The sequence below is a fragment of the Myodes glareolus genome, chromosome X (assembly GCF_982192425.1).
Source record: "Myodes glareolus chromosome X, mMyoGla1.1, whole genome shotgun sequence".
Taxonomy (NCBI): Eukaryota; Metazoa; Chordata; class Mammalia; order Rodentia; family Cricetidae; genus Myodes; species Myodes glareolus.
Genome location: NC_142053.1, coordinates 134,651,615 through 134,678,679, shown reverse-complemented (window position 1 = coordinate 134,678,679; position 27,065 = coordinate 134,651,615). Strand labels below are relative to the sequence as shown.

The following is a 27,065-nucleotide window of genomic DNA, read 5'->3' as shown; positions in this document are numbered from 1 at the left end:
GTCTTTTCCTTTGAAAACTCATTTTTTAGCATCTACAGTAGTTCTCTGTTATCCAAAGGTTTGCTTTTCACAGATTGTCTCACACACAGTAAACCACAGACCCAACACATCAACGGGAAAGCCCAATAGATAAATAAGCATCTCACAAATTTGAAGTTGTGTAACATTCTGAATACCTTGATAAAGTCCACGTCTCACTCAGAACATGAGCAATACCCCTATTTAGTATATTCATACTGCATATGCCATGGCCCCATGGTCAGCAGCCACCTTGGTTATCACATCAACTGTCGCAGTAGCACACTGCTTATAATGACCCTCATCTGACTTCATAATGGCCCCAAATCTCAGTAGTGCTACCAACTGGGAAGAAGAAAGACAAAGAGGACCGTTCTTCATTTAAGTGAAAACACGAGGTACGGTAGGGTATTTTGAGATACAGTGAACACATCCTCAAATTTTCACTACAGTATGAAGCTACAACCATTCTCTTCTATTATTAGCTGCTACTCTCTTACTGTGCCGAATTCAAAAATTAAACTTTATCAAAGCCAGGCATGGTAGCACATGTCTTTAATCCCAGAACTCGAGAGGTAGAGGCAAGCAGATCTCTATGAGTTTGAGGCCAGCCTCATCTGCATAGTGAGTTTCAGAATAGCCAGGATTATGTAGAGAGATCCTGTCTCAAAAAACCAAAATATAAAATAAAGAGCCAAGAATTTTCAACTTTATAATAAGTATGACTATGTTAAACACAATCAAGTTCAGTATTATCCATGGCTTTGGGCATCCACTAGGTGTCTTGGAATGTGTCCACAGAAAGAAAAGGCTGCTGTGGGAGAAGCATCTCTCCTTCCAGCATAGATAGATACTCAGCTTATGAGCTAGGTTGTTGGAGCAGAATGGTACGATCTTCTTCAACACAACACATGACCAGAGTTCTCTTTCTTTCCATGTCAATTGGAAGAAGGATGAGTGTCTGACCCACATTAAACCAATCCAAAGGCTTTTAAAGGTCTTTCTTTTCACTCATATGTATACATACATACATATTTTAATTTGATAAGCAAGTTATTCACGCTTATTATCATATGCAGCATACATTGTAGAATGGTAAGATCAAGATAGTTAACATATGAATTAGCATACTTGTCACTTTTTATGGTAGTAACACTTCATATCTACCCACTCGTCAGTTTTCAGGAATGCTGGCTATTAACTGTAGCCACTATGTTTACAATAGATCGACTTTATTCTTCCTAGGAAACTTTTGAATCCTTAGACTAACATTTTCTCAAGCCTTCTTCCCTGACAGCTCCTGGTCTCACTGCTTGCTTTTGTGAGGTCAACCTTTCCACATTTCACACTTAGTGTGATCACATGGCATTTGACTTCCTATGTGTGACTTATTTTCACTAACCCCAATGTCCTCTTGTTCTGTTCAGGCTGTTGTTGCAAATGTCAGCATTTCTTTCTTTGTAAGGCTGCATGGTATTGTGACATGCGTATGCACTGCCCTTTCCACCGTCGACTCATCACCTACCAAATCATCGCTGACGACTTCATAGGTTGATGCCATGTCCTAATTATTGTGAACAGGACTCAGACGTACCTGATAACTGGATATCTCTTCATTATACTGACTTCGTTTCCTTTGTTCTCTAAGATTTTTAACCAAGGACCTTAGGGGAAAATGCTCTTTTACTCTGAGATTAGGAGGAAGAAGGGTCGCGGAAACCTAGAGGTACCATCTTTTTCGCTCTTCTTAGACATCCAGAGAAAAAGATCAAGACAGAAGAGAGAGGAATGAGAGGTATACAGAAGACAACCTCAATATAGCATTCTTTGTGTGTTTATTTTACACACACAAATTGGGGAAGCCAGAATCCTAGACTAAGCACACATAATGGGCAAGTCCAAACCAATGGCCAGCTGCTATGCTCAGGGCCACTTACTCTGAACTTCTAGAGTTTTGTGACTCACACGAATTACTTTTTCTTTCTTGGGCAATGTTTATTTGGGATTTTTTTTTCACTTAAAACTGAGAGTTCTAATTGGAATATATTGTCTTTCCCCACCTCCTGTTTCTATGGAAACTTGTTTGTCTGTCAATCAGATAGCACCCGTGCTTTGCCCTTGGACAGTCACTGTGCCCATGCGAGCGCATACCTGAAAAAACTCTTAGCAAACACAGTCCTTTCAGCCAATAAGTGGCAGAAACCTGAGTGCTGATGAGTTGAGACTCATAAGGGCAACCTCAAACCAATGACTAAAATGAAATAATCGCTAAATAGGCTACCTCCTTTGTCCCACAAGTAGCATCTGAAGGCGTGTCCCACACCACCTACCTGAGGTCCACAGCACAATGGCCTAGTGGTTTAAGCCCCAAACTGATACTACAACTTGACTTTCTTTTCTTGCCTTTTATTTGGATAAATTGCTCATTTATCCAATCCCAACGATGCTGGCTTGGGCATGTGGTGCCATTCATGCTGGAGAGGCGTTCTATCACTCAGCCTTCCTCTCAGGTCATCTGTATGAAGAACTTTGTAATCAACCCCCAAATCTACTATTTACATACAAATCCTTGATACAAGGTCTACTTCTGGGGAGAATTCAACCTTTAAAACTAGTTGTCCCACAAATGGAAGGAACTAGAAAAAAAAAACATCCTGAATGAGTTAACCCAGACCCAGAAAGACAGACATGGTATATGCTCACTCATAAGTGGATATTGGACTTAAAGCAAAGGATAACCATGCTACAATCCACAACCCCAGAGAAGCTAGGCAGAAAAGAGAACCCTAAGAGGGACACACATGGAGGGACCCAGGAAAGGGAAATAGTTAAGATCTCCTGGGTAAACTGGAAGGGGTCAAAAAGAGGAGATGGGGAATCAGAACATGGGGGATCGAGATGGCTGAGTTGGGGGCAGAGATGGAGAGGGAGAGAAATGAAAGAAATATCTTGATAGATGAAGCTATTATGGGGTTTAGGGAGAAACCTGGTACTAGGGAAATGCCCAGGAATCCACAAGGATGAGCCCAGCTAAGATTCCTAGAAAGAGTGGAGAGGGTGCATGAGTTGGCCTTCCCCTATAAGCAGATTAGTGACTACCCTAATTGTCATCATAGAATCTACATCCAATAACTGATGGAGGCAGATGCAGAGATCCACAGCCCAGGACTGGGCTGAGCTCCTGGAGTACAGTTGAACTGAGGGAGGAGGGGCATATGAGCAAGGTGTGTGTAGGGGGGTTTAAGGTCATGATGGGGAAAATCACAGCGACAGCTGTCCCAAGCTAGTGGGAGCTCATGGACTCTGAACTGACAGCTGGGGAACCTGCATGGAATTGAACTATGCCCTCTGAATATGGGTGATAGTTATGCGGATTGATCTGTTGGGGGTGCCGGCAATGGGACCAGGACTTATGCCAGGTGCGTGAACTGGCTTTTGGAAACTCATTCCCTATGGTGGGATACTTTGCTCAGCCTTGATAAAGGGGGAGGGTTTTGATTCTGCCTCAAGTGACAGACTTTGTTGACTCCCCAAGGGAGGCCTTACCCCCTCTGAGGAGTGGAAGGGATGGGGAGAGATGGAGGTGGGAGAAGGGGAGGGAGGGGGAACTGGGGTTGGAATGTAAAATAAAAAATTAAATGAGAATCTACTTGTCCCAAAAATATGGTTCTTATACTCCAAATCCTAATGCATGCATTCTTACTATGGGCTCTCTGTCCGATTTATAGCGCCTTCCCTCTTTCATGGTGCCCAACGCCTGGCTACAGAGTTAATGTGGAAACTAAAGAAAGAAAATGAGAGTCACACCTGTGCCTTTTGACCTCCATCCTAAATTCTAATTTGGGCTTGGCCTACATTTAGACACACCCAAAGGTCAGATGCGGAACAAAGCTTTCACTTGTTGTCTCTTGTGAGAAAGTCATCCAGGGCAGCCACAGAGACTCTCACACTCATGCAGTTTCCTGTCTGTCACATGATTTAGTTCCACTCACCACAGGCTAAGAGCTCCCTTCAACTAAGAGTAACCTTGCAATTGTCAAGGGAGCAAGGAGAGACCATTCTCCGGAGGCATGAATCTTGGGGGTATGCATGCTCACAGTCATCTGTCCGGTGAGAAACACACTCGTTCTGCCAGGCAATGGGCAGAGAAAATATGTATGTATTCTGGGCATTGGGCTGCCAGGATTTAGAAATCTTTTAGCCCCGAGATACCTGTATTTTCCAAAGTCCTGATCTGGGAGTAATTTCCTAAGCCTTTCCAACTCCTTTGGAATGGATAGGCCTCCGACTTCGTGGGAAGTAGGGAGAGTGGGGCTAATTAAAGAACTTTAAGTGACTATCTTTAGCTGAATAACTTTAAATAACTTTAAGTGAATAATTAAATAACTTTAAGTCAAAGCAGAGGAAAACAGTCCAGATCTAAAATACCATGAGGCATCCATTTCAGGTGATTGGAGTGAACTCCACTGCCATCAAGGCCAAGTCGACTGGCAGCAGGTATAGTCTGGAAACACGGTCTCTGGAGGCAGACTGCTTGATTTTGAACCCTAGTTCCACTCTTTACTAGCTGTGCAACCGCAGACAAGTTAAACAGCTTCTCTGAGCTCATCTCCTTCGACCACGATAAGAATGGTGTCTGCTTTATTAGCTTGACGCAAGTATGAAATAAATCAGTATTGCTCAAATGTTTAAAAGAGAGCTTGAAACATAGACAGTGGCCTAACATCTGCTTTTATTTTGGTTATTGTCTCCGTGGATCTCAGTCTCTTCATTTGTAAATGGAGGATTCTCCCCTCAGCCTACATTTGGGGGTTTTGTGAGAACAGAATGATACAATGTCATTGGAATGGAAAAATTTGGCAAAGCATAGAAATGTATTTGGGTTATGATTAAATCAGCTGAAGCTTTTGTGGCCTATGCTCTTCCTCCAAAACACCCCCGGCTGGGCACTTAAAGGCTCGGTTAGTCTTGACTTCCAGGGAAGGAAACAAGAGCTCGGGGAAAGCCCCTCCCATCTACATGGGTCAGACATATGGTGAGCAGCTGGGATGTATGCAAAGCATTCTTCAAATTAGTCCAAAGGCCCCACTGTTCAGTTATTGCCCCCAATGCAGCCATAAAATCACAGCGCACAACCGCCAGCAGGTTGTTACATCCCCAGGCCTGCGCTTGCTCCAGCCCCACTCAGCCACCCAGCTAAGGGCACTTGAAGTTCTCTAGCCCTGGAGTCACCTGCACCTCCTCTGCTTTCCTCAATCTGCCGTCAGGAAGGAGGAAGTAATTAAATAGGGGACATGTCAGTCTCACCACAGGCACTGGAAAAAGTCAATAAAATTTAGTTACCAGAATGGGAGCTGATTTGTAACCACTCTACCATAAACCATGAAATGCACACAAAAGATGTCAGCTTCAGGCACGGAGCAAGCCAGCCCAGGAATGCCGGCCCTCAGCACAGTTTCCTTAAATGCCTTTGGTGGGACCAAAGGAAGGAAAATGAAGTGCTGTTTACTCCAGAGAAATGTAATGTGAGAAATAAAGCCAAAAGAGCATCTTGTCTCCCCTAGAACTCTATAGCCCAGAGAGATTAAGGGGAGGGACACGCTGCTGGGGAGGAGGGGCGTGCTGAAGAGGACAGGACAAAATATGTTGCTACTACTCAGTTAGGCCACGCCAGTTCTAGGAGGCTGTGTATGAGAGAGGGCGCTCTTACAGTTGCTTGCTTGCTCCGTCAGACTCCTCTTTCTACCTGGTTCACTGCTCCAAGATCCTAACAGATCTGTCTAGCGTTCACAGACCCCATTCCAAGAAGGAAGGAAGAAGAGTCGAGAACCAAGGACTGTGTAAACCAAGATTTTGTTTGGTTTGTTTCACCCTGACAGCTCATCTTGCTATTTCTTCCATTTGGCTTTTCTACCTTGTCAGTTTAATTGAGTGGCTCACAATTCAGAGGTTCAGTCCATTACCATCATGGGGGGACATTACAGTGAGCAGGCAGACATGATGCTGGAGAGGGAGCTGAGAGTACTACATCTTGCACAGGCAGCAGGAAGTGGTCTGCCTCACTGGGCATGGTTTGAGCATATGAGACCTCAAAACCCACCTCCACAGTGACACACCACCTCCAACAAGATCACACCTACTCCAACAAGGCCACACCTCCTAATAGTTGCCACTCCCTCTGGGATCCATTTTATTTCAAACCACCATATCAGTCATGCGAGTTTGTTATGAAATTAATTTATTGACCAATTTGTTTAAAACTGCAGCAACCAACCAGTAGGTGCAGCATGCAGTTCCACCAAGGCTGTTTGGGGTAGCACAGGGCAGAGATGGGAAGAGCCGTTGCAGAGACTCACAGTCAGGAAAATATGCCAACTCATTCTTTTTCCATGTTCCCTTCTCTTTACAAAGGCCCAGAGACCCTTTTCTCATTTCATCATTTTCTTTGTCCTCAACAAATATTTTGATGTAATACTAAAGCCAAAGAGCAGAGTACAGTATAAGGCCAACTGCCTTAAAGTTTCTGGTCAACGGGAACTGAACACAAATTATGACATTTAATTCTCAGCTTTTCTGAGCTGTAGATTCTGGGACATGGGACCTGCCTTGCAGAAACAGGTCAGTATGGCAGGCTTTAAAGTTTATACCTACTTCTGTTTCCAGCCTGCTCTCTCTGCTTCCTAGACCTTCCTTACATAGTCCTTCCACCCTGCTGCCACCCGGTCTACCCCACTATACACCCTTCTTCTTCTATCTTGCTTCTGTCGGGTATTTTGTCCAAAGACAAGGAAATCAAGAAGCATAGCTTCCTGTAGACTGAGCCCCACAGAAACAAAGCAACACAAACAAGGTCAATGCCTGAAGAAAAAAAGGTGTGACCAATCACTGAGTACCTATTTTCTGTTAGGATTTCATGTTAACCATAGCTTATGTATTTTCCTGTTGCTTTGCAGACTCTCGGCCCTTTAAAAGTATTGAATTCTCGGTACGGCTTTGGATCTATAATGGAGGACAAGGAAGCAGAGAGAGCAGGCTGAAAATAGAAGTAGCTATAAACTTTAAAGCCTGTTCATAGTGACCTACTTCTGTCATCCAGGTCCCGTGTCCCATAGGTTCTACAATATTTCAAAACAGGGCCATCCTCTGGAGACAGCATTCAAACTCAACCCGCAACAGGTCCAAGGTAAAAAATACTTTCCACAAGAATTCATTCATTCCTTCATTTACAGTTAACAATATGTCACATCCAACAATCTGCCTACGACAAACTAGACACTGTGCAGGTGGAGAAAACAAATACGGGCCCCTCCCAGCTTTGGCTTTGAAGTAGTAAGGGCATAAGGACACTGGGCTGCTCTATACAGAGGCCTTTCTGTCTCTCTCGGGTTTGCTACACAAGTTGCAAATCCCAAGTAAAAGAAAGACAGCAATAACAAAAGACAATTTTATCCTTTTGAACTCTTTTCCTACCAGGAATGATCATGTGGCCCAGTGGCCCAATTCTGGCCAACAAGATATAAATAGTAATCAATTGGTACTCACTTTTCCTCTTCCTTCTTTCGGACAGGACTATGAACACAATGCCTGGAGTAGTAGCAGTTATCTTTAATCAAGTATATTTTCCACAGATGGCAGAGATAGAAGAGACTACCAAGCCCTGCGTTTCAGGACAGAACCCCTAGCTATGTTGGACTGCCTGTGCCATGACAAAAGGTGAATAAGTCTCTTACACTTCGACTGCAACCAGCCAAGTATTTTATTGCATGTAGCTTAAATCTACCTTTACTGACTCAAAGGAAGCATATCAAGTAGTAATGATAATAAATATATAATTATGAATAGTAATGGATATCAGTCTAGAGAAGTACAAGGCTCCGTCAGGCTGTAAACTGCAATACTTGACCAGGTAACGAAGGAGAAGAAATGAAAACTGACATTGAATCTCAGTAAGTACAGGCAAGATGGCGGATAGCCAAGTCAAGAAACTGTGCAAACATCTTAAGGGAGTAGGGAGCATTCACATCAGAGGTGGGAAAAGAAAGCCAGTGTGCACAAGCAGCGAGGGAAACCAGCTCCCGGGCATTGACACTGTGACCTTAACCTCTTTGCTCAGCCCATTAACCAACAGAATTAACTATCTACAACTAGCTAAGCAGTCAGGCAATGCTGAAGGAATGCAAATGGAAGTTTCCTAAGGCCTGGCTGAAATGGAAGAAGAAATTAGGGTTAGTCCTAATTATTCACATTAGTGAAAGACAAGGGGAATCCCCAGAGGAGAGCCAATGTCAGAGTGCTATTTGCAAATACCCAAGATAATGAGTGTCTGGCACAACCTACGCATTCAATAATGTTTGTTGAATGACTGAACAACTAATGTCAAAGAACGTTACCTCAAAGTAAAAACTGCGTGCTCTGTTGTGACGCGCTTACCTTTCCCCTCTAATCTACAAAGGTAGATGCCAACAGCAAGCCTTTTACATTCCCTTTGAGCACAAGGCCCAGGACTCTGGTTTCCTAGCAGTGGCTCTCAGCTTATGTCCCTTCTGAAAAGAGAAATGCGTTCTCCATCACAGTCATTCCTCCACGCACCAGCCTTTCTTCTCTCCCAGCATTCCCTGAACCTACCTGCTACTTAGGGCCCTGGTACCCAATCAGCTCAGAGAGCAACTGAGCAGAGGTGTAAAGCAAGGAACAGTCCCCATCATCATGACTGCTCTAATAGTCCTGAAATGTCATCTCAGCAGCTTGGCAAGGTCATGGCAGGGTAGTATTTCCACTTGAGAGGGTATGAGCTAGGAGCATATACTTTTTCTCTTATTTATTTTTTTAAACAACCTTTTCTCATTTTGCATACCAGTTCCAGTTTCCTCTCCCTCCTATCATCCTGCTCTCCCCAACTTCTCCCCACCCTACCGCCATCCGCTCCTCAGAGAGAGTAAGGCTTCCTTCCCATAGGGAGTCAACAAGGTCTGGCACATCACTTTGAGGCAGAACCAAAGTTCTCCCCGCTGTATCTAGACTGAGAAAGGTATCCCTCCTAAGAGAATGGGCTCCAAAAAGTCAATTCAAGCAGTAGGGAAAAATCCTTGCCCCATAGCCAGTAACCCCACGGATTTTCCCAGCTACACAACTGTCACCCACATTCAGAGGGCTTAGTTTGGTCCTGTGCAGGTTTCTTTGCTGTCAGTCTGGAATCAGTGAACGCCCACTAGCTCAGGTCAGCTGTTTTGTGGGTTTCCCCATCATGGTCTTGACCCTTGGCTGATATTATCACTTCTCCCTCTCTTCAGCTGAACTCTGGGAGCTCAGCCCAGTGCTAGCTGTGGATCTCTGCATCTGCTTCCATCAGTTGCTGGATGAAGTTTCCATGGTGACAATTAAGGTAGTCATCAACCTGATTACAGGGGAAGGCCAGTTCAGGCATCCTCTCCACTGTTGCTTAGGGTCTTAGATGGGGTCATCCTTGTGGATTCCTGAGAATTTCTCTAGTGCCACATTTTTTTGCTAGCCCCGTAATAGCTCCCTCAATCAAGATATCTCTTTCCTTGCTGGCATCTTCGACACACTGTGATACCCTAGTTTCTGACACAAGTGACACTTTCTTGCTGTGCCCATATGTAGAGGGAGAGGTAAAGGGATCTCTCTAGACTTGCAGGTGTCCAACCTTTTGTCATTGTGATAAGGCATTGTCATCTGCAAATGCATTGGACTGCATTCATAACTGTACTGGAACAAACGCAGCCACATTTTGCAAGTTGGAGCGGCTTGCCCCAGCTTTTTAAAGGATAATAATAACATGTGTATAAAGGTTTTAACCTTCATAATCTTGCTATCTGTCCAAGACTCCTAACTCCTAATGTGATCATCTTGCGGGGAAGGATTTCCACACTGGAATCGAGGGGATGGAGATATTAAGACTACCACAGAGGCTATCTCAATGAGTTCCTTGCAGCTCTAAAAGTTCCAGAAGAGGCAGGGTGACCTCTCCTCAGGCTTCTGTCAAGATTACATGCCTTGATTATTGTATTGTAGATCCAGTCAATAGACAGAGATGGACTAGCGAAAGCCCTTCATTAAGCCCCCACCCCACTGATTTCCGGTGTGTGGGATCAGAGACTGCAGATGGCTAGGAGTGGAGATTTTCCTAATAGACGAGTTCTATCATTCCACAGGGCTGAAAGCTAGGGATTGCAGTGAGTAGTGACCTAGGCAGGAAGAAGATACGAGTATTTGTATTGATAATGTGATGAGCCTTGATAGATGGAGAAGGAAGTTGATCTCACAGTTGCATAATACAAATGTGGAAATCATAGCCATTGCTAAGCATTTATTATTTGTCGGGCAAGATGATAACCTGTTATGCAAGGATTTTTCCACCTTATTCTAACAAGCTCATAAAATCACTAGTATTGTCTTTTATTTTGGTTGAGGAAATAAAGTGATAAAGGCAATAATATCATAATGTTAATAAATGGTAGAATGGAACTTCAACTCATCTTCTGACTTCAGAGTATGGTTTCTTATATTCTGTGCCACAACTTTCCTGATGTTAAAGGCCTTAAAATATTAAGTGTTTGAAATACAATAAGATCTCTTGCAACAGTAAGATGCCCAATCAATAGAGTTACAGGAAGACAGAACTACAGAAAGTACAGGAGGTTCTAGGTTAGAGATAACAAAAAAAAAAAAAACTAACACCACAGAAGCTTTACATCAGTCCATTTCTTGTTTATAAAACAAAGGAGTCAAAGAAATGCCTATAAAAAGAGCTTTGTTTGTCTAATCATTTCAGAGGCTGTTACTCAATATTAGATACCCAATAGCTCTTGACTATCTGCTGAAGGCTTCATGGTACATGATGCCCTAATGAGTACATATGGAAAAAGCCCACAAGGAAAGAAAGGAAGCCAGATAAATTCTGGGGTGCTACTTCCTTCCTTCCTTCCTTCCTTCCTTCCTTCCTTCCTTCCTTCTTACCTTCCTTCCTTCTTTCTTACCTTCTTTCCTTCTTTCCATTTTACTTCCGTCTTTCCAGTAACTTACTGTCACAGGAACTAAATAGGATCCTCTTCAAAATACATTAATCACTTCTGCAAGCAGTGTGCCCCAGTCACCTTCCACTCTGTCCCATGGATCTTAAAGGATCCACCACCTCTCAATATCCCTATGATCCCATGAGCATGTGATGGAGACTCAGCAAGGTGGGGAAGGCAAGGATTAGAGGCAGCCTGGCTGTACTCAGGAGTATTGGGGAAATGTAAGGGCTGCCTGGATTCACTGGCATCCAGATGTGCTGGCATCAGAGGGGAAGGGCCAGGATAGGACAGTTTGAAATTTGAGATATTCATGGTTGCAAGCTAGAATAAAACTAAAAAAGGTGAGTGTGTGGGCATAAAGAAAAGTCGCAGTGGTTAATAACCTCATTTACCCAGAGAAAGCTCCGTCTTAGGTACTTATTTTATTATAATAGTCCTTTGAGGGAGACACCATGATTAACACTACTTTACGGAGTAGAAAAACTAAGGCATAAAGTTTACCCAAGCAAGCAGATACTCACTAATGCCCTGTGACTCCAAGTGTGACACGGTGACCAGCGACATTAAAATCACTTGAGCGCCTAACAGAAATGCAGAACCTCATGCCTAGCTCACACTCATGTAATATTCGGCTTAGATTTTAACCAGACTTCCAGAGGATGCATGGGCCTATCAGAATCTGGAAAATGTTGGACTAGGGGGTCTTCTTTATCCTGGTTCATCAATGGCATGTGTTTCAAGAAATGATTGTTGGCCTATGCTGTGTTGGGTATCTGCCAAGCTCAGTTCCTCTAAGACATGATGCCTGCCATTTCCGAAGACTACTGGTGAGATAGCCAATCTTTGCTAGGACAGACAAATATGTCTCCAAAGGGGAAGCCTTGTGAATGTTGTATACACACAAACATTTTATCCTTGGTTTCTACTTTCTCTTACTAATGACAACAGTAATTAAGATGAAATCCCAAAGCTTGTCAGTCTCATCCTAGTCCATTTCCCAGTTGCTCCATTCGTGAGACAACTGATTGGGCACTTAAAATCTCAGGTCTTCTTGTATAAAACAGGCATGTGTATAAAATAGAATGCCATAGGAACTGATAAAATAATTTATACAAAGAACTCAGGGCTAAACACAGAGTTTGTAAATGTTCGAGGATAGGCAATTGTAGTTAGGGTTTGTAATTTCAATCTTAAAATTTTTCTAGGTATCTGGAAATTGGCTGTATAAATAATTCCTAACAAAGGTACACTTGATACTTAGTCCAATAAGTGTGTGTGTGTGTGTGTGTGTGTGTTTTAAAATCCAAGTGAGAGACTCCAGTTCTCTCCAGATTATAGAGTGATCTGCAGAAATGAAGCATTGTACAGGGACGAATAAGTTCCCTTTGGAACAGGATTTCAAAGTTGTCTTACTCGGACTTGACACCATTCACCTGCACGTTGTTTCTTCTTGTTCTTCTTAGGTCATAAAGTCGCTGTACTATATCGTTTTACTTAGGCCCTTACAAATTCCCCAAGACACAACTGGTGTCCCCTACCCCGCAATTCATGTCCGTGAACAATTTAAAGAAAAGAAAACACAAAGCCAGGGTGTGTGACTGTAGTGCAAATTCTAAGTGGTCTAAACAATAAAATCCTAGAGTCCGCTCATCAGGGGGAAAGCTGAAAGAAAAGAGAAGCCGAGCAGCCAGCCACTAGTTCTCATCTCTCCTACAGACCAAAAGGGCCGTCCTGTCCCTACAATGTCTGACTGGATGTGTTGCTCCTGTCTCCTCCCACCTTATGTTCTTCTCTCCACCCAGTCATATCACTCTTGTCTCCACCTCCCTAGTGCTGGAAATAAAGGCATGTGATTTCAAGTGCTGGAATCAAAGGTGTGAGTTCTGTTTCTCTTTTAGACTGATTCCATCTTGTGTAGCCAAGGGTGGCCTTGAACTCACAGAGATCTGTCTGCCTCTGTCTCCCGAGTGCTGGGATTAAAGGTGTGTGCCACCACTGCCTGGCCTCTATGGCTAACTAGTATGGCTAGCTCTGCACTCTAATCTTCAGGCAAGCTTTAGTTGTTAGATCATAAACAAAATATCACCACATGTGACCAATAAAAAATTATTGTTTTACACAAACAGAATCTATAGAATTTTCAACAATTATTTTTTCTTTAACATTTGAGGGGTGGCACACCAAAAGCTAACTAATACAAACAGCAACATCGATATCCCACCTTCAGTATCACTGATGTTTGATAATTGTCACTATTTTTATGTTGAATTGTCTTTTTTTCCATTTAGTATCCTGAAAAGGCATTTCTCACAAACACACATATGTAGAGCTGGAGAGATGGCTCAGCCATTAAAGGCTGGGCTCACAACCAAAAATACAAACATACATATGTGCATACCAAGAAAGACACATGATCACATATCCTTTGACTTCAACTCAGAGGGGGAAAAGGGAGACTAGCTATCTTTTTTTCTGACAGTCCTACTATGTAGTCTAAAATTACCTTCAACTTACAACCTTCCTGCCTTGGAATTTAAGTGTAGGAATTACAGATAACCAATAACTAATAATCAATAATTAAGTCTACTGAAGGTATTTCACTTAGGTTCACAGGCATGAAGGAAACTGCCCATCACCCAAATGAACCAGGAATATGTATCTGCAGGCATACCAGCTGACTCAACATCTGGAGGTAGCTATTCAAAATTAAATATTCCAGCAAGGAAGTGAAGCTCTTCCCAGAGCCTGACAATCTCTTGCGTTGGCGCTATCAAGCCCCACCTGAGTTTTCCAGAGGGAACTGGCAGCTGTCGACTAGAGGAGCCGAGCACACAGCTAGAGTCTTGCTGTCTTCCTTCCCAGAGGCTGGCAGGTGAGCCATTTCTGTGCTCCACTCACAGCAGTAAATATCTGCGGCTGAGTCATCAGAAGAAGCGTGCTGCTTCACTCAGTGAGAAAATAGAGGGGAAAGAACACCTGGGGAGAGGAAAAAGGCAGCCAGAAAGGGCTGGAGCTCAGCAGAAGACCAGCATTATGAAAGAATCGCAGAGCCTGGCACATACTAGGCCATCAATAAATGTTTGTTGACTGAACCAATATACTGCAGTCTGGCCACAGAACTTCATCCCTGTTTTCAGGTCTTGATGCAAATGAACTTGGCTACCCTCGCTGAAGCCTGGCTTTCATTCCAAGGTCAACGCTGATTGTCAGATCTTAAATGTCAGCACAAATGATTTGTGATTACCTTAGAAACTAAGATGTGCACCAGAAGCTTGCTCTTCAAGTGACTCTGGGCCAGATGATATCAAATGAATTAGTGCCCTCTATCTCAACCAAATCTTCTGGTAGAAACAACTGCCCATGGTATGACAGGCATTAATTTATGCAATCCCCTGCATCAAAGCAAAGGTTTACATGTATGCTCACCTATTTCTCATTGTCCTACACAAAATATCAAATGCAGCATTCTCTTTCAAATTAGCAAGCAAGGAAAAGAAGAAACCTTCTTAAAATGTTCTCCTGGCAGCATCTTTTGACCTATGCTTAGCATTCTGCGTAATGTATATGAGCAATAGATTGCAATGGTAGGAAGGTCGTACAGTGTCAGCCTAGCCTACATAGGAGCATGTGAGCCTACAGACAAATTGCAGCCAAACCTCTGGCCAAATGAGATTGACAGATGGGCATGCCAATTCCAGAGAATGTATATTTTCTGGATTTATAATTCAATTTGAAAAAATGAGAGATATTGTCGTTACAAATTCAATATAGTTCAGGGGATGAGCAAGGAAGGAGGGAAGTGGGGGTATTGTTGACCAATTTATCAAACTCAGTGTCCCTAAGGCTCTCCTTGTGCAACCAAGAGTAATCGCAGTAGTTTCCAAGGAAATGTTTGCAATTGTAGGCAACAACTGAATAACGTTCATTCAACAATTATGCATTTGTAAGTTATTTGTAGTCACTGCAAGAAAGATAGGCAGGACAGGTGACCCACACACATACCAAGGCAGGAATGTGGATAAAAGACTGTATAAAGTAGTTGCCTGGTAATTTTTTAAAAACTAGACTTTTAAGGGCAGGCAGCAAAAAAGAGGAGGTATCTATTGGAGGAGACTTCTAGTTAGTTCCCTGCTGCTCAGCCCCGAAATAATCACACAGAAACCATATTATTTAAATCACTGCTTGGCCCATTAGCTCTAGCTTCTTATTGGCTAACTCTAACATAATAATTTAACCCATCTCCATTAATCTGTGTATCGCCATGTGGCAGTGTCTTACCAGCAAACTTTTAGACTCTGGTCTAGATTCCATGGCATCTCCCCAACTCTGCCTTTCCTTCTCCCAGCATACAGCCAAACTTTCCCCGCCTAGTTCTGTTCTTCCCTGCCATAGGCTCAAAACAGTTCTTTATTCATTAACCAATAAAAGCAACACATAGACAAAAGGACCTCCCACAGGAGCCTAGCAATAATGACCACTCAGGCAGGGTTGCATTCTGAATTCTAGAAACAAACTGTTCCTGAACAAAGCTCATTTTAATTGGTTTGAGTTTTCTCCCTTTAAGATGAAAAAATAAAACAAAACAAAATAAATTCACAGCTGAGCAAACTTTACAGGGAACACTCACATACACAATGCCAGGGTTATGCAATGGGTATTTGCTTCCTTGCTCATCCACCAGTCCATGTTATTTTGCGTGTATTTCAAAGCGATTTGCAAGCACCCATTCTCTTTCTCTTGAACACATCTGCATGCATGCCACTTGCTGAGTTCAATACTGACTTATAGCTTTCTCCATCTCTTGAGGTTAAATTAACATACAATTAAATATATGTGCTCCCATGCATTTTAACTAGGGCACTTAGTAAATTCAAGAAAAAGTATAAAACTAACTGGTTAAACCAAACCCCGATCAAAATAAAGGATATCACCCAGAAAATTGTCATATTCCTATCCAGTAAATTTCTGTCCCTAACTCTCAGAGTCCATCATTTTTCTGATGTTTTTTTCTACTATAGGTTAGTTTCATATGTGCAAAATTTCTGTGTGTTACCACTGCACATCATTCTGGTGTAAATATTCTATTACTCACATGAATATTTTCACAATTCATTCATATTATTGTATTTATCAGTATCTCATCTCTTCTTAATGTGTAATAGTTTTCCACTGTATGATCTGTCAGAGTTCATTTACACATTCAACCATAGTTTGATATTTCAGTTTTTTTCCTGTTGTTTTCTTTTGGACTATCATGAACAATTTTGGATTGGTGGAAATGTATCAATTGATAGGTATAAGTGAAATAGATCTGTCAACTAACTCATATTCTACTTTTTCTATTATCATATGGTAAACACTGTCAAGTGGTATTTATTAATTTCAAAATTTGTATTATTATTTTTTTTTTGCTCATGGTGTACATGTGGAGGTCAGAAAATAACTTTGTGGAGTCTTTTCTCTCCGTCCACCTTTCTGTGGATTCTTAGGATTAAACTCATGTCACTGACTCATATGATCAGACCTCAAGAGGCATATTTTAAATATCAGATGTTAGAGCTGAAATCCCTCAGAATCTATAATGTTATCTATTTCACACTCAGTGTGTATATAGGTTGTATTGCTTCATAAAGAAACAAAATAAAATTCACTCACATAAGGAGAAATTATATGTTCTTGCTCTCACCTGAGATGATGAAGGGTGTGTGTGTGTGTGTGTGTGTGTGTGTGTGTGTGTGTGTGTGTGTGTGTATCTGTGTGTGTATCTGTGTTCTATCTGCCTGCCTAAATCCGGGCAGCTACCATTGTTGCTCTCCCGAAGTTAATGATCCTCTGACCTTCAGAGCTTTCCTCTTTCCTGCATTTGTCTGTCCTGTTCCAGTTGCCTGAAGAACTATCCTTTGCAAACTGCTCTGGCCTCTGATGAGCTTAGACTTCTTCCTCACTAATTAAAACTTTCATCCCAGGTTAGCCTGGGAACTTCAATGGCATCTTCACCATGTTCAGTGGAATCTATGAGTTGACTCTAGTGGGCTTTTCCAGCATGATTACCAGCAAACGTCTAGTAATTCCTATCCTTATCCAAATAGTAGTGTCCTTTGGTAGCCTCCCACTTGATTTTCATTTCCAAGTACTGGGAAGCATCTAGTTTGCAGAACAGACATGGCGACTGTAACACAAATTCAATGAATGAGCAATAAAGCATTCTCTAAGTGTCTGCATTTCCCCCCACTGCCGTTCACAGTCTTCTCCCCACATCCTCACTCTCGTAAGCTCTCATGGCTCAATTGGTTGATATCAAATACCAAATTCTTTGAAAAGATGACACAGTAGCAGCCACAGGTACTATTAGAGGAGGAGTCATTAACAGGTGTATCACTGTGGATATCAACTGTGATACAGGATGAAGGGTAGTGAGGCCATCATGGGGTGCAGGTTAGAGCTATTTGGCTCCAATATCATAGCACTTGAGCATTTGTGGCTGTCTTTAAGGAATTTCTTCTTATGTCTTTTCCTGTCATCAGTCCTCACCTCTGCTTGCTGCTGTTAGTTTACTTTGTCTCCAGAAGCATCGGCCACTCTCCCTTTGCTGTTTCTGATGTAACATTTGGGGGAAATACAGTCTCCAGGTAATAAGAGTATGTTAGCAGGCACAGTACCTCAAATAATCCGAGGACTCTAAATCTGTTTTTCAAACATTAAGAACTAAATAACAGCCTCCTGTTACAACATGGAGGAAAGTCTGATAAAATAAAATACAACCTCTTCTGACATCCCAAACAATGAAAATCTTATTAGAAATGAAAGGGAAAAAACATCCAAGTTCTAGACAATAAGAAAAAAATGAAAATCAGAGTAGTAACTACGATGCTGGTGCCCACTGGGGACCTTAGCTAAGAGAGAGGCTCCAAGGACTGAGATGAGGCTTTAACATCCTTCCACACACAGAATTAGTGGACTTAGGCCCAGTTAAAGGGAGTTTCCCAGTTGAGTCACCTGAATAGAGCTTGGAGTCTCAGAAATATCCTCTTTATAAAGGAGGCACAGAAATATTCTGTCTTCTGGCTCAGTGAAGCAATAAGGAAGCTTGCTATTTGGGAGGAATTCTTCAGCGGGACTATTAAAAAGGATTTCTGTGTCTTCTATGTCTTTTAGATGTGAAGTTTAAGTCAAAACTACCTATGGGCTTAGAAAACCCAGTTGAGATATTGATATAAAAATTGGTCCAGGGCTTGGAAAACCCAAGAGTGTCAGCAAAATCAATATGAAATCTGAAGACCATAGGGGCTCTAACATAGGGAAAGAAAAGACAAAGATAAACTCATAATCAAAGATGGTGCTAGCTACACAGGGAAATGCGATACCACAAGGAATCGTTAGTCAATGAAACAAAGAGAACCAGTAGAACCAACCAAACCACAAGAAATCATAGAAGAATCTGAAGGGTATTATGAGACAAACATCATAAAGATAATGAGATAAAAGAGTAAATAGGCATCTTGATGAACCTAAAGGATAGTGCAAGCAGAGGGCAACCTGATTGAAATAATAATAAATTTAGAACAATAACAAGCTGTAAGAACAATAATTAGAATTTAGAGTGAATTTAATAGTTCAGCATTAAAACTTAAGGGAAGCAATTTCTTTAAAAAAATGGCATCAGAGGAAAAAGAAAGCAGGAGAGAAAAGGAAGAATGATCAATGAAATATTTAAAAGTTAAGATCCAAAGAATTAGGTCTGGGCATCATTTTCTATCTAATTTTGCATGTCTAGGCAATCCCAGGATAAGAAGACCACAAAAATGCTTCCTGAATGAATGCAGTAGCAAAAGAACAAATCAAAGTTTGAGAGATTGGTGAGTATGAAGGAAAGGCAGCCTTCTGACCTGATGCTTTTTCAATATCCTAAAATCAAAACTATCTACCAACACTTATCTTAACAATAGCAGGCAACCATGAGTCAAGGCCATTTATAGATACCCAGAAACAGTACACGGTCTTTTTTTTTTTCTAGAAGCATTTTTCAGAAGGCTACAATTCAACTCATTACCTTTGTAGACTGACTGAACTGAGAGATACACTCCACTCCAGTATGCATTTAAGAAAGAGTCCAAGGGAACAGAAAGAGCTAGGACAATAGAAACACTAGAGAAATCCATGTACAACAAAACAGAAGCCCTCTGTTCTGAACATTTCATGATTGCCAATGAAATACAGAAAGTACCTGCTTTCAATGACTCAACTCATTCAGAAGGATGGGACTGGATGGGACTGGTAATGAATGAATGTTGAACCAGATCAAATTAAAATGCAGAAGCAGATGACAAAAGAAAAATAGAACCTATTCCAGAACTAGCCTAATTGTATTTCTGTAGGTTCTTCATATCTCTGGTGGAACCAATGAAATAATACAAAAATTTACCCTGACATAATTACTTGAAACCATGTTTCAAATTCAGAACGTGATTGTTCTCCGTTTATTATTTTAGTGTTCAAGAATTTCTTTCCAGTCCTCTTCAGTCAACAATATCAATAATATCCTCACTCCCCTTAAACATAACTCCAAATGTTAAACCCGTAGAAGTAGCTGCCTCAAGTAGATGCAACAATGAACTTGGTTGCTACAGGCAACACAAAGCACACTTCACGAAAGGTTAGCACTCCAGACTAGGGGATGGCCATGTTTCTGTGCCTGCTGTAACTACCCTGGGAAATGAAGCATGGAAGGCGACTTCTGATGTTTTGTTTTGATCTTCTACAAACATGTAGTGAATGAAAGTTCAGGGATAGGTTGGGGTGCCAGGCTGATGGGATTTGAAGCTGGTCTTTTCAGTCACTAACTAGGTGACCTTGGTAATTTGGCTAACATCTCTGAATTCATCTGGGAAATGAGGATTAAAGCATCATCCATTCAATTTTCCTAAAGAGGTAGGATGCATTTCTGCTGTACTGCCATCACAGAGCATCTGGGAATACGAAATAAGATAATGTGTGTGATCATAGCCCTCTGAGTTACTCAGAGTCCCAGACAGGCCACTGTGAACACTCATCATGGATTTTTTTTTTAGTGTAAAACCATTGATAAAAGTCCCAAGAGGCCTACACTGTTGGAACACTGACTGCAGCAATGCTCACAGTAAATGCTTCTCCCCACTTCTTACTCAACCAAACAAAGCATAGACAGAATCAAACTAACACCCCAATGCATATATCCTTACATTTCCTACTCTGAGCTATCAGCGAAGACATGTGGTCAAATGCACATCACAATGTTAACGTAAGTCATCTCTAAGACATATGACTACCATTTGTAAATATGATCCTGGGGATGCATTGAAAGTGATCAACTAGTCTTTGCTGTTCTTTTCAAGGATTAGAGTCAAAGGACTTGTTGGATCTGGGTTCACCTCAGTAACTTGCTCCCCCAATAGCACACAAGTAGAAGTGATGCGCTGTCAAGAGAAAACATGCAGCAGCTTCTGCCTGGGTCTCTTGGGATGCTTGGGTGGGTAAAAGATACTGCCATGTGCTGTGGTCTCAATTGAAATGTCCTCTATAGGTGAAGATTCTGTTTAAAAACTTGTTTTCCAGCTGTGGCACTGTTCGGTAAAGTGGTGGGAGCTTTAGGAGATTGAGTCTTTCTGGAGAAAGCAGGTCACTGGGGACAAGCCTTAAGGTTTTTAACTGACCGCACTTCCTGTTCATTGTCAGCTTCCTGACTTTCACTGCAATGCAATATGGCCAACTGACCTCCTAATTTCCCCACTGGGATGGAATTATCCCCTCAAATTGTAAACTATACTAAAACCTTTCTCCCTTAAGTAGCTTTTGTCAGCGTATTTTACCACAGCAATAGGAAACGTAACTAAGGCATCATGTAAGGAGTCTGGCTATTCAGTGGTTTCCATAGTGTCGGAAAGAACATATAAAGTGACCACATGGAGAAGACTTGAGATCATGTAAAAGAGATAGACGTGCTTAGCGAGCTCCTAGACCATCTACTCATTCTTAGCTGAGGAACAGCCATCTCCAAGAACAGAGTTATGTTGTCCCTTCCAAGTCTTACCTAAACATCAGGTTCAGAAGCAAAGTTCAAGTCTCTTCCTTACATTGCTAAGTTTTAGGATGGTTAGTTACATAGTGTTACAGTCCGAATATATGTAATGACCCTCTCACTGGCTCATGTGTTAGTTTCAGGCTGGTGATACTATTTTGGGAGGGTCTGGAAGCTTAGAAGGCACAGCATAGCTGGAGGAAGTGTTTACTGAGGCTGTGTTCTTAAAGGTGTCTTTTCCTAGCCTCTTCCTATCTTTGTCTCCCTATTTCCTGTGTACAATGAGGTGAACGGCCTCATCTCCACACTTATAACACCATGTGATGTGTTCTGATGTGATCACACCATATGCTGTCATCATACTTATGATGTTCTGCCTCAACACAGACTCGGAAACACGGAGCCACATGAAATGGACCTGAGATAATCCTGTCCACTCCTGAAGCTGTTTGCATGGCACTTTTTGTCACAGCAATGGAAGGTAATTAATGCCCATAAGAATACACAACCCGGATAAAGAAAATTTTTTGCTTGTCTGAATTTTTCCTTAAGCAGCACATTTCTTTCTTTTTTCTTTTCTTCTTTCTCTCTTTCTTTTTTGTTTTGTTTTTGATACAGGGTTTCTCTGAGCTTTGGAGCCTGTCCTGGAACTAGTTCTTGTAGACCAGGCTGGCCTCGAACTCAGAGATCCACCTGCCTCTGCCTCCCAAGTGCTGGGATTAAATGCATGCGCCACCACCACCTGGCTTACATTTCTTTTAGTTTGATAATAAGAGGAGCAAAACTGAAAGACAAACTAAAGGAGATGAAAGAGAAGAAGACACCCTGTAACATGAAAAGGCCGGGACTGCTTGTTTGAGTTTCTTGTCCTGCCCTGTTCCTCCCTGCCACAAGTGCCAGACAAAATCAACCACACAGTTAATTTATAAGTTATAAAGCTGATTGGCCCATTAGGTCAGGCTACTTATTAGCTAACTCTTACATCTTGATTAACCCATTTTTCTGATCTATGTTAGCCATGTGGCTCAGTACCTTTTTCAGTGGGGCAGCTTACATCCTGCTGCTTCGGTGGTCTGGGCAGGAGTGGGAGGAATCAACTTCCTCCTCCCCAGAATTCTCCTGCTCTCCTTGCATCACTTCCACTTCCTGTCTGGTTTTCCTGCCTACACCTCCTGCCTGGCCAATCAGCGTTTTATTTAAAACATGATTGACAGAATACAGACAATTCTCCCACACCAACACTCTGTGTTCTTCATATCCCTTAGCGCCTTGGGCACTCTTCCCTCACTCTTTCCTTGTGTTCAATTGTAATAGGTGAGTCCCCTTCCAGTTCTAATGAGAACACCATTTGATGCTTCCTGTCATTTCATTGAAAATAGATTCTGTTCCAAACAGCTTAGAATACAAGGCAAAGTTCTTCAGGGATTCTGAGGCAAGAGCTCTGTCTCCTTTGCGGTTGGTAAATCACCCTGAATGAGTTTCCAAGCACAAGTCGTCATGGCATTATTCATAAACTACTTTTTTATTCAGATTTTGCCAAAAAGGATAAAAGAGGAAGAAACATTTAGAGTCTAAAACTTAGAATCGGTATGGCATGGTTTTTGGCAAGGGTCAATGTCCCCTATTAGCAGAATGGTCTTTAGAATTCATCTGATGTTTCTGCTCTACAACTAGGGAAAGATTAATACTCCTTTTGCTGTCTGCCTCCATAAAACAAAAGAGCTTAACTTGATGTCTTGAAGACTCCCTGTAGTTATGAACAGTAATCCACGGAACTGGAGGAGAAGAGCAGATCTTGCTCTGCACTGTAGCAGGCAAATTACGGCAGAGGATTTTCCTGTGGTGTGATCACAGGCAGAATGCTAAGCTTCAATGAAACTTAAAGGAACATTCTCTCTTTCCTTTACCCCTTTTAGTGGAGGGTCAAAAGTCCTGTGGATAAGGGTCTCTTAAAAGAAAGGAATTCCATTTCGACATGAGGCTTTGTATTCCGAGGAGGGATAAAATGCAGCCATCATTTTTCAAAAGAATTACATGGTGTGTGCAACCCAGTGAAATGAGCCCATATTGGTGTGGGAAACTGGTGGGGTTGTCCTCGTGTGTTCTGGTATAGGCCATTGTGAAATGTATACCTACCGTCCCTGCCTCCCAACAGCAAAGCAGGAAAAAGGAAGCAGACTTCTGACAGAATTGACTTCTCACCCACCCCATTGGTGCACAAATTCCCTCATCAGTTAGCCGGGAAATCAGCTCACCCAGTGAATTCTAATGAGGCAGCCTGCTCAGCTATCAGCACTCCTCCCTGCAGAAGAAGATGGCAAGCAAGAAAAAAGACCGCACACGACATACCCAATAGTTTACCTTCCCACACCAAGGGGCGCAAACAGCGTAGCTTCTGTGATTGGTGTGCTCGCAAGTAGACACAGTAGCAAAGGCCACTACAATGAAGTACCAGCGCTTGAGGATTCCTACCAACGATGACAAGTGTAGAATGACAATTTAAAGACATCAATTAAAATTAATTCTTATTAATCTCACGAGAAGTCTAGGATTAAGATGTAGATACACATAAGCACCCTCCGTGTACCAGCTCTGAACTGAACTAGAGGACATTTCAACCCTAGTCCAAGGCAATCAGCTCAAGGCCTGTTTAGTTGTAAAAGCAGGGAAGCTACTTGCAGACAACGCTGAGAAATGCAGGCAGTAGGTTCAAAGCAAGGGGGCCGGCATCCTAGGCTGACACTGACCACTGGTTTTATCACTTTAGAAAAGGTAAGCAGACCTAAGTTTCTTATACAAGGAAAGGCACTGTGATGTAGCTGCGGGGAACAGTCGCGTCTTGCTAAAGTACTGCTCCTAGTAGCCGCACCAGAAAACCTGCCCCTTTTAATTTAGACACTGTTTTCCAAATCAGAATCAGCTCTTTTTTTCAAATACAAAACAAAATGCTTACTAACAAGATGGCTCAATGGGTAAAGACCCTTGACAGCATGGCCTGCATGCCACTCCCTCTGTCCATTACTAATTAAGTGTAAACAAATCATTTAAGTATGCCTGGGTTTTAGCAGATGTATCTAGCTGTAGAAAGACCACCACAATCTGCCAGGCGGTGGTGGCGCTCGCCTTTAATCCCAGCACTCCAGAGGTAGAGGCAGGTGGATCTCTGTGAGTTCGAGGCCAGGACAACAAGGACTGTTACACAGAGAAACCCTGTCTCGAAAAATCAAGCTACAGATCACTTCCCTCATCCTCCACAGTTTTCCTCTGCTGCTCACAGCAAATGCTCGTGCTGGCCCCAAACAAACACTGAGCCATCTGTGTCACTGAAAAACAGAATCGTCGTTTTTAGATCTTCATTGCAATGGACTCATACAGAATGTCTGGCTTCCTCTGCCATTTGATTTTGAGAGGCACCCAGTTTGGTTGGCACAGGAGCTCTCTCCTCTGTGTTATCACTAGGCACCATTCCACTGGAGAAACAGAGCAGGCTTTTGAACCATTCCCCCGCTGATGAGCATTTATCTTGTTTCAAGTATGGACTATCATTAAAGATTTGAGAACATTGTTGCATAAGTCTTTGCATGGATTCAATTCCATTTTCTTTGGGTAAATATAAAGAAGAGGAATTATACAGTCTTGTGGGGAAAAATGGATTTAATTTCATAAAAAGTAGTCAAACTGGTTTTCAAATTCCTTTTTACTATTTTGCACTCATAGCAATGATTTCTATTAGATGCAAATGCAATCAAGTTCAAAACACAGTATGTAAACCACATTCAATTTTTTTAATGGGAAAGTGTATTTGGGAAGCTGTAGCTCTGTGATACATAGATATGCATATACAGTGTCCATTTACTAATCTGCCTACACAGGAAGCACCTGCTTGTAATCCAGCACTGAGAAGGCTGAAGCTGGAGAATCACAAATTATAGGCCATGCTGGACTGCATAGCACACCCCAGGCCAGCTTCAGCTACATAGGAAAATACTTCCTCTAAAACAAAGCCATGTTGATGATGATAATCTGTTTGTATTTTTTGTACCAATGCATAATTATAAACAATATAGTATTATACAGTTAAAGTTAGTGACATAATAATAAAAGAGTCCAAAATATAAGATGGACGTCTTGTACTTATTTTTTTTTCTGCAGTTGAGCACCAGAATAACTTGACTTACCTGCTTTTCAGCAATTGTTTTACTCCTTAGGACCAAGAGGCTGAGACAAAGGCTTACATGTAAGTCGTACACTGCAAACAGAAGTGAAGGGGAAACACAATGAAAAGGGGTGGGATGGTAAGCTTTAATCGGGGCACATTAAAAAGCTGGCAAGTGTGACAGGCAACAATTGCTTTGCACTGCTGGATGTTCTTCAGAGCGTCATTACATATACCTGAAAACTGCCTTCCTAGGGGCTAATGAACAGGCCATTCAACTGAGCCCTTTCCTGTTGTACTTCCCCAAATGCACACACAAGTACAGATTCAGTCCTTCCCAGTGCCTCCTTCTACAGCATCTGAAAAGGACTGGGATGGGCACAGTTCATGAGCACAGGAGGGCAGATGCTGCCTCATTGTACCTGCTTAGCACCTGTAAAAACCAACAAAGAGCTGGTTTGCTGGACTCTGACTCACTCTCTCTCTCTCTCTCTCTCTCTCTCTCTCTCTCTCTCTCTCTCCCCCCACACACACATTTCTCCTCCTTTCGCCATGTGCCCTTGTCTGTGTCTTCTACTTTTTTCATATGGAGATATGGCATATCTCATATATGTATATCTTGCATCTATATCTATATAGTTATACATATGTGAACAAAATGATTCTATTGTATTTGAAAAATTCTTCAAAAAATAACATTTGAGAGGTTAGAGAGACTGGCTGCTACTCCCTGGGTTGGAGGGATTCAGTTTCTAGCACTTACATGGTAGCTTAAAACCATCTATAGCTCTAGTTCCAGGGGATCTGACACCCTTTTCTGGTCTCTGCAAGCACTAGGAACTCAGGCAATACACAAACACACATGCAGGCAAGCACACCCAAAAAGTAAACAATAGAACAATATTTTAAAATTAAAAGAATTATGTTTATTTTCCTCTTTAAAAATAACTTTTGACATAGTGTCATGGATTTCAAAGATATATCATGTTTGTATTCAGGCCATTCCCCTAGATCCACAAAGGTAGTAGCAGGAGGATGGGGAGGAATATGCCTTCTTTCTTACCTTCTTTTGAAGATGGGTCAGAGAAAAGGCTAAAGTTTGTATGCCATCCAAACTTGAGCAGTATATAGGCCTTTCTAAAGAATATTTTCTTGGATATCTGTTCAAATAAAAAAACTTCATAAAAATATTGCTTATTTTATGCAAAGATATAGATGCATATTTCTTTTATTACAACTTGTGTGCCTGCATCTTTGAAGCACTTACACATTTAGAAACCGATGTGAGCAGAACTGCAATATTCTTACAATTCTAATGAACAACCTTAATTTCAAATAATAGATTGTATTATTTTGCCAAAACTCCACTGCACTTGCACTAAGTAAGAGTGGGGATATTATGCTTACATAACCATAGGTCAAACAATGGTTTAATTTTTGCAACACTTTGCAAATTATTTTCAAATTGCTAGGAAAACTTGGCTGAAGAAATGTGCATTCAGTGTGAAGGCTTCATTTGCATGTAATGTCTGCCATTGTGATTTTCCTTTTAGGCCAAGATGAGTTAAGTAGAAACGTCCAGCACCAATTCAGACACTCAGACATACACATACTTATACACTTGCACACATACACACACACACACACACCTGTGCACACACACATAGATGCACAACCATACATGCACTTGCATGCCTGCACAAACACACACATGTATGCAAGTGTGAGACGGTAAAATAGAGAGCAGGGGCTCTACCTGCCTGACTTTGTTTATTTCTCTGCAAAGGGGGGAATGAAGAGA

The 27,065-nt window shown here is 41.9% G+C and overlaps 1 long non-coding RNA gene across 1 annotated transcript in view; it reads right to left on the bottom strand.

The window, feature by feature from the left end:
• The window catches only part of LOC125417929 (uncharacterized), a 32,459-nt gene extending 10,126 nt beyond the window's left edge, over positions 1–22,333 (bottom strand). Inside the window, exon 1 of the long non-coding RNA XR_015000211.2 lies at positions 22,141–22,333. This is a non-coding gene — a long non-coding RNA (uncharacterized LOC125417929). The remainder of the gene's footprint in view (positions 1–22,140) is intronic.
• Between the last annotated feature and the right edge of the window lie 4,732 nt (positions 22,334–27,065).